Raw genomic sequence first — 8516 nt, forward strand, 5'->3', positions numbered from 1 at the left:
CCTGGTGGGCTACAGTCCATGGGGTCGCAAAGAATGGACACAACTGAGCGACTTCACTTTCACTTTCACACCTAAGTCAGATGGTGTCAGCCATGGAAACTGGGCACCTGTGTTAAGATCCGAACACTGCCAACTGGGAGACCTCCATTCGAGCAAAGCAGTGGCCCCTGCAGATGCAATCACCCAACCTGACACCAACTCATGGGCTTTGGAAGCAGCACGAGCCCACCTTGGACCCGGAACCAATGCCCTTCTTGTTTCAGATTCCTCATTGCAAAAGGTAAGCGCACACAGTGAAAAAAAAAAAAAAGCTGGGGAAGGTGACAGGAAGCATAAAGACGCCGCGGGGGAACACTAGCTCTTTTGCCGCCTCCAACAGAGGGACGCCCTGGACGGCACGACGACTTCCTTCTGGCCTGCTCCCTGCGCCGCTTCATAGCGCGGAGGTCGCATAGGACGCACCATTTTGTCCTCGGCTGTTTTCTAAATGAAGCTTTTCTTCAGCACTTTCTCCTAACGTGAGAAACTCCAATCACACAGGTAACGAGAACGTTCTCGCCACCCCCCTCCTCCAGGAGGGCACGTTTCAGGAAGACACGATGCCGCTTGCTCTGGTCCACAGCTGAGCCCCAGGCCTGGGGAAGCGCTGGGTACACAGCAGGGGCTTAGGAAACATAGGTCAACCTGACAAAGGACCCACGGCCCATGTCCCGTCGCTCCCCACCACATACACGCAGCAGGTTTCTGACTTTCTGCCGCTGTTAGGGATGCTGTGGTGAATGTCTCTGCGGTGACGGCAGAGCCCTGCCTTGGATTAGAAATGTGTTTTTCTCTGTTTCAAAGGCCGGGGCTGCACCAACTGGAGCAGAGGACCGGGGCTCGGGCTCTGCGTCTACCGCACACTCTCCTGGCCCCGGGACAGCTGCCTTTCCTTCCCCGGGGCTCGGTTTCCCCTCCGTGTGGGTGGGTGGGCTAGGACTGGAGCACCCCCCAGGTCCCTTCCAGCTCTGCGTTCCTAACCCATCAGCCACGGGAAAAGAAGACGGCTGAGCTGCCACCCAGCTTTCCACCTGGCCCTGCCCTCCCCTTCTGGGCTGAACTGCATCCCTCCTGCAAATCCATAATCCAGTACGACTGGTGTCCTTTTAGGAAAAGAGAAGGACACAGACCCACACAGAGGGAAGGCCATCTGAGGACACAGGGAGGAAATGGCCACTTGCAAGATGAGGCAAGAAGCCGCAAGAAACCAGCCCTGCCCACACCTCCATCTCAGACTTCCAGCCTCCAGAAGTGTGAGAAGATACAGTTCTGTTGCTTAAGCTGCACGGTCAGTGGGCACCTTGTTACGCCAGCCCTGGCAGACTAATGTAAACACGCCCTCCATGAAACTCACCTGGGAGAATCCTGCCCACCAGACCTGCAGCCACCCGGGCAGGACACACAGGCGCCAAGAAAGCACAGACCCAGTGCCCAGAGGTGGCAGAGTTGGCTCTGGAGCCCCTCTGAGCTCAGGCTCGTCCCTCTGCCCCACCTTGCCCTGCCCCTCCGTGACTCCACGGACTGGGACGCCAGGAGACCACCACCAGGCTCACTGTCGTCTCCTGGGCCCTACCTGGGCTCTGGGACAATGCCAGCCTTCCCTGGGGAGAGCGTCAGGGGACCTGCCCTCGTGGACGAGGGAAGCCCCTGACCTGCCAGATGTGCACAGTGGCCAGACGTGAGAGGTGTGTGCCAGCAGTGCACACAGAGCCGAAGGGGCTCCCTCCATACGGCAGGGAAAGCGGGGTACGGGTGACTGTAAACAGAACGCAGCTCGCGCGCCATCAGGCTCATCTGACGCAGAGTGCCAGCTCCTCCCGCCCCACCGTGCTGCTTCCTCATCTCCCTGAACACTTGAAATGAATGCGCAACGAAGCAAGTAGGCACGGGGCCCTCTCAAAGGTGCCCTGAGTTACCAGACTGAAGGAAGGCATGCCCACAGCCTGCACAGCATAAAGGAAAGGGGAGCCTCCCACCCGGAGCCATGGTTCAGGCCCCCTCAGGCGCTGACCGTCGGCTGGTCTGGGCCGCTGGAGACTGGACCACGTGCTCCCAGCCACACCTGCTGGCGCCCAGCTCTGGGATGATGCCAGCCTTCCCCGGGGAGGGCCAACAGGGGACCTGCCCCTGTGGATGAGGGAAGCCCCTGACCTTCCAGATGTGCACAGGCGCCCAGCACCAGGACCACCATCTGCTCTCTCCCATCGTGGTTGTGGGTGAAAATTTTACTGCTGTGCAGGTCACGGGCCGGGCCATGAGCGACAGGTGGAGGGTCGGCGTGCCCACTGCCCGACCCAGAGGGCTGACTGACTCAGGCTGAGGTTCACCGACCCGCATGAGCCACCAAGGGAGGACCCACTACGTGCGGGATTTCCCACTATTACCTCATCCTCTCCACGGGGGCAACCATACTGCTTTCAGGAAGCCAAGCTCAGGAAGCGGTCACGCAGTGTCCAAGACCAGCAGGTGGACACTATGATTCAAACTCCAGTCTCCTTGCCCTCTGATACCCCCAGGGCCCCTGGTGCCCACCTACCCCTGCTCCCAGAACAACCACAAATGAGGGGGGAAATGCCAGGGTTCTTTCCAGGGCTCCAGAGATCGGAGGGATCAATTACGGTGGAGGAGAGCCTAAAATTACCTGGTGCACCCTGCCATTACCCTCCCCCCACCTACCATTAGATAAATGTGTCTGGAGGCTCTGCCAAGGCGGGGTGCCCTGCTCCCCAGCCACCTCCAAAGAACAGGTTGGCCCTTTCAGAAATCCTCTTCTAGAGAAGTCTGCCTCCTCCAGCCTGCCATTTGCTCTCAGCTTCTGTCTCAACTCCCACTGCCCGTGTGGTCCCTGCTTCCTCAACTAGGAGGGGGAGGGGACAGATTCCTCTTGGCAGGAGGGGGGCGCTCCTGGGAAACATAGATCAGTAAATGGTCCCTAAAGGCACACTCCCTCCCCAGTCCTATTTGCTCCCTACCCTCCCGCCCCCCTGTCCCCAGGGAGGAATGGTTGTCTCCTCTGGTTTCTGCCGGTGGCCAGGGGTCCATACTGTAGTCTGCGGGTGAGATGGGCTCAAGGCAGGACACAGGAGTCAGGAAGCACCAGCTTCAAAACCCAGCCCCACTGCAAGACCTGAGCAAGTGACTCAAGCCTGGTGAGCCTCGGTCGCACCCTGGAAAATGGGGTGATGGCCTCTCCCTGCCGGGGAATGTAGGGACAAGCCCTCCAGCCAGGGCTGGGCCCCCAGAAGGCTCTCAAAACGGGGACTCTGGTCACTCCAGAGTCTCTCAGGAGACAAGGCCCCCCCAGCGGTAGGCCTCAGTTTCCCCAAGCGCACTAGGTGGTGGTGACGTGCGATTTTTCCAGCGCCGCACAGAGGCTGTCAGACCCTGCGGGTGCGGCCCCAGAGACAGCAGCCTGGGTACGCAGTGGAGGGGACGAGGGGTCGGAGAGACCACGCGCGCGCATCGCGGAGGGCCGCACACAAACTGCGGGCTCCGCGCCCCCAAGTCTGCTCTGGACGAGCCCAAGGCGCTGGGGAGGGGGGTCGACCTGACGCTCCCCCCCTCAACCCACCTACCCATCCAGGCGCTGCAGGAGTCACACAACGGCGGCGCCCCCCTGCCGCCAAGCCCTCAACCCCCGACCCGTGTCACACACCTCTCCGCCGCAGGGTCTACGGCAGCCGCGCGCCCTTCGCCCGGACCCTGCTGTGACCCCGCACGCCGGGGAGAAAAGCAAAGGAGCGTTGCCGTCCAGGCAGCCCGGCGCAGCCAGGCGGTGCGGCGCTCGGGGAAAGGGGTCCCCGCACCCCCGGGCGCAGGGACAGGGAGGGGGATGGGGGGCGCGCCTGACCTGCCACACTGCAAAGACCCTGGAGCGCAAGCCGGCTGCAGCTGCGGGGCGGCTTCCCGTCTGCAGGTGCAGGCATCCCAGCCCTGGCGGCGCCGCGATCCAGCTCGGGGAGGCCCCGGTTCCCCGCACACTCACCCGCGCTCATCTCAGCGGCAGTTCTGAGTCGGGTCGCCGGGGCGGGACGGCAGCCGGACGCTCGTGTCCGCAGGTGCAGCGCCTGCAGGCGGGATGGGCCGCCCGCCCGCCCGCAGCGCCGCCGCAGCCCCTCGGCGCGCCAGCCCCGCCCCGCAGGCCCCGCCCCACCCCGAAGCCCCTCCCGGAGGCCCCTCTCGCCCCGCCCCTTTACCGGATGCACTCTGGGAAATGTAGGCCCCGCGCCCCGCTCCTCCTCGCTCGGCGCCACCTGCCGCCCCCAGGGATGGACTACGATTCCGGCAGGCTGCGCGACTCGCGCATGCGCAGATGGGCAACGCAGCTGCGTCTTCCCGCAGTCCAGTCGTGGGGGTCTCTGCGGAGCTGTCCGCGAGGCCTGGCTGGGTGGCTGGCGGCATGGCCTTCGGCGGCTGCCAAGAGCCCACGAGCGGGCCAGGAGCGCGGCCGGGTGAGGCGCAACCTTGGTGCAACGAGCCGCACAGGGCCAACTCCCTCCCTCCTCAGTTTGCAGAAGAGAACCGAGGCGGGGGCAAGCGGGGGTAGGCAGGGTTTGCCCAATTGCCCCGGCGAGGGGCGAGGCCTGCGCTCCTGACCCCGGATCTAGGGCTCGGCGGCGGCGACCCGATGGCCTGCCCCAGGCTCCCGGAGCGCCGCACCGTCTGGCGCCGTGGTCTGACCCCGGTGGCGCAGTCTGCGGGCCCCCATCCCTCCCCCATCCGCAGGAGCCGACTGTCCTCTGTGACGTCAGTGACCTCCCTGGTCCAGCCCAGGGAAGGCCCGGGTCCCGGGTACAGCAGAGGGAAGGCCCTGGGTGGGAGCAAGGGGATCCCAGTGAGTTTCTGGTGCTCTTGGAAGGGGTGTTCGGGGGTGGGTGTGGAGGGTCTGGATTGGCCGGTTCAGAGGGTGGACTCCCTGGACCTTGCCCGGCCTCGTGGGGGAGAAGAGAGGGCTGGTCCCAGAAAATGTGAACTCTGAGCAGAAGCCTGAGGCAGGAGCACAGAACTCTTCCTCGGCCTCCAGCAGCGTCCACCTACTCCCAAGAGGGGCCGGCGGGGAGAAGAGAGGCCAGAGGACAGCAGCTCCTGGGGAGAACCAGCCATGGGCAATGCAGCCGGTTGGCCCAGCCCCACGCACCCTGGCAACCTGGAAAGCCTGGCTGGGCTGGCTGTTTGTGTAGCTGCCTGGCTCCAAGCCTGTCTGCTGGGGCCTTTTGCCCAGAACACGAGTGGATGTGATGATGGAAGGACACTCACAGGGGTCAGGTGCCCTCTTCTCCACCCAATGGCCCTCTCAGCAGTGCAGATCTGAGCAGTCCCTGCCCCTCTGTGGGCATCAGGGCCCCACCCATGAAGTGGCCGAGTGGACGATCCACCATGGGTGAGAGCATTAAATTCTGGTGGTTAGTCCTGGCGAGGGCAGAGCCTGGCCAGTCAGGGTGGGCGCTTGGGAGGTCTGACCCCCTCGTGGGGAGCCTGGTTTCTTCTCCGTGTGCATTGTTAGACTGTGAGTAGTCCCCGCCTCTCTAGATACTTCTGAGGCCCCCAGGGGCTAATGCGTGCTGGGCCCCAGCAGCAGCTAAGATCAATAGCTGTGTTTGATATTATCATGCAGTTGTTATCCCTTCTCAGTGACTTGTATAAGCCAGGCACAGAATGGGCATACCACAGATAGCCTGCTGAGTAGAGGGAGGGAAGGAGAGAAGGGGTACCTTCCAGGCCATCACCCAGGGCAGCAGGCCAGACGCCCACCCAACATCACAGCACCCACCGCCCCCTCGTGTCCTCTTTAGGAAGCTCGCCATCAAGTTCCCCATGGAAAGGGGTGGACGGGCCCTTGCTCCCAAGTCCCTGTGAGTCAGAGGGCAAGTGTGAGCCGCCTGCTTCCAGAGGTCCGCCCGACATGCGGTCACCCGGGGCCTCCCAGTGGAGCCGGCCCCGCCTCTCTAACAGGCCCTTCAAATGGGGCAGGGACTGGGGAATCGTAGCCGTTCTCAACTCCTTGAGGCAGGAACCTCAGGGTCATGTGGTTCCAGCACATTCTTTCACTGGGGTAGAACCGAAGTCCCAAGGAAGTCCTGCCAGAGTCACACGGCAGATTGGAAGCGAGGGAGAACCCTGGTGTCTTGTAGCCACGCCTCTGCCCCCCCTGCCCTGGGCCGGCTGGTTCTCCCACAGGGGAGTTCCCTGCGGGCCAGGCCTGCCCGCTCGTCTTCCTCCGGCACGGTGCCCGCGGAGGCTGGGTGGTCTGGGTGGACGGAACCAGGTTTCAGTTGTCATCCGTGTGAACCAGGTGTGACCTCGGGCAACTCGTTCGCCCTCTCTTGTGTCTCAGCTTCCTCATCCCTCAAATAGCGCCTGACCCACAGGTTCTTAGGAGGATCCCATGAGTCATGTGAATAAAACAGTTCAAAGTGCAAAAACGCCAGAGTTCAGGGAACGATGGTTATCATCACATTCATTGTTATTGAAGCAGACCAGAGAGCAGTGTGGGACGTCGACAGCCCTCGAAGGGTGTCGCCCTTGCTCACCTGTCCTCCATCCAGCCATCCACGCACCGTGTATTCAGTACCTTTAGTGAACTGGGCACTGTTTTAATAAAAACAGAAATTTGTTTTCAAATTAGTCGTTAATTCATTGTAGAAAGAGCCCTGAAGGTGCCAGTGGCTACCCCCCACCTTCTCCTCCTGCCAGGCTCACGCCTGTGGGTGAAAGGAATGCCCTGGGGTGACCCAGCCCCCCCCTGCAGGCAGGGTAGAAGCCACACCTGCTCCTCGGCCCCTGTACCCCCAGACGTTCCCCTGGGGAAGTCCCCATCTCATTTCACAGGGACCCCCTTCCAGGCCGTCACGAGTGGGTGCCCCGGGTGGCCCCGCTGGCCCTCCACCCATTCCTTCCACCCTTGCCCCATCTTTCCTGCCTGAAGACTTAGCAGGTTTCTTTTGGTTTCCTCTTCCCCGTGACCCTAGAAACAGGGCCCTAGTCCATCTCCAGGCTTGGGGGGAGGACACGACCTGGCCAGGCTGCGCTCAGGGGAAATGCAGAAGGGGTTGACTTTCCAGGGGGTCGACCAGGTCCCCTGGCTGCACCTCCAGCGGCCGCACTGGTCCACATCCCTCCCGGGATGGGCCTCGGCACACTCGGACTTCCAGCTCCAAGATGAAGATGGGCACTTGCACGTTTGCCCCCTGCTCTGTGGCCCGGAGCCCTCCTTGTCCAAACCTGAACTCCAGGGAAGCCAGGGGTATAATCAGGGCTGGATGGCAGAGCCCTGGGTCATAAAGGAGGGTGTGCTTAAGTGCCAGCAGGCAGGTGCCAGGCAGCTGAAGGAGCCTCGTGGGCAGAACCCAGGTAGGACCCTGGAGAAGACATGGACAGCTCCACGTCTTCTGTTCCCTGACCACTTACCAGGAGACGTGGGTTGTGCCAGTGATGGAGACAGCAGAAGAGGAGGGGCGGCCTCTGCCCTGCCCCTGCCCTGGGCCGAGCTGGTGCTAGAGTCAAACCTCTCACAGCAAACCCTGCTCTCCTGCAGGCACCAGGCTATAATTTGGAGGTTCTGTCCCTGGTGACCCAGAGGTGATCACAAAACACAGAAACGATCAAAGCCTAAGTGCTCTTTCTCAAGCGTCCACTAACACTGCTCAGCTACACAGCACAGCCATCCCGGGGGTGCCTTTGGGGAATACTTTTCCTGCGTGGGCTGTGCCAGGTGAAGGTTCCCAAGAAATGAGTCCAGTGACCTACAGGTAAAGGCCTTTTCTTTCCGTGACAAACGCCCTGGAGGCAGATCCAGGCGTCTGCTGCAGCTCTGAGGGCTTGGAAAGCCCTTCAGAATTAAGGCCATCTGTGCTGAAAATGTTTGCTGCCCTTTCGTGGGTCCTGAAGGCTTTGGGGAGGGAAGGGTGTTGAGGGATGAGGGATGATGGGCACAACGCCGACCGCGTGGTCCAGGGCCAGTGGGCATCTGTGCTGCTTTCTTGAGGCCTGCCCAGGAGGGGCTGGGAGGGAGAAAGGTCGAGAGGGGAGGGCTGCTTAAATGGGGCAGAAGAACCTGGTGGAGGGGTTTGTCTAACCCCCAGTGGGGCCAGCCTCATACTCAGGGAGGAGGAGCAAGGGGTTTGAGGGACTTCCCTGGCAGAACAGTGGTTAGGACTCCTGAGTTTCTGCTGCCACAGGCCTGTTTGATCCCTGGTCAGGGAACTGTGATCCCACAAGCTGCACAGTGTGGCCCCCAAAGCGGGGGGCGGATGGCGAAATACAGATGAGGAGGATGCCAAGGGCCAAGGCAGGTGAGGCAAGCAGTCAGGACCATGGTTGCAACGCTCTGGGGCCGCTCTGTGCCAGAGAACCCTCCATTACTATCCCTGGCGTCATCCTTGCACCCATGTAACAGATGGGGAAATCGAGGCTTCGCTTGCCCAAATGCAAACTAGTCCCCTGCAGAAGAGCTGGGATACACAGCCAGGCTCTTCTGA

At 61.9% G+C, this 8516-nt stretch overlaps 1 protein-coding gene and 1 long non-coding RNA gene across 2 annotated transcripts in view; both read right to left on the bottom strand.

The window, feature by feature from the left end:
* ABLIM2 (actin binding LIM protein family member 2) overlaps positions 1 to 4119 on the bottom strand; it is a 168880-nt gene extending 164761 nt beyond the window's left edge. Inside the window, exon 1 of the transcript XR_009494981.1 lies at positions 4025 to 4119. The gene's annotated coding sequence lies outside the window, so the exon portion shown is untranslated. The remainder of the gene's footprint in view (positions 1 to 4024) is intronic.
* A 2350-nt stretch (positions 4120 to 6469) lies between these two features.
* LOC132345556 (uncharacterized) lies at positions 6470 to 7503 on the bottom strand. The gene is made up of 2 exons (XR_009494995.1): positions 7053 to 7503; positions 6470 to 6627 (listed from the first exon to the last, which is right to left on the bottom strand). It is a non-coding gene; the product is annotated as an uncharacterized lncRNA (long non-coding RNA).
* Positions 7504 to 8516: the final 1013 nt, after the last annotated feature.

The sequence above is a fragment of the Bos taurus genome, chromosome 6, assembly GCF_002263795.3.
Source record: "Bos taurus isolate L1 Dominette 01449 registration number 42190680 breed Hereford chromosome 6, ARS-UCD2.0, whole genome shotgun sequence".
In the NCBI taxonomy this organism is placed as follows: Eukaryota; Metazoa; Chordata; class Mammalia; order Artiodactyla; family Bovidae; genus Bos; species Bos taurus.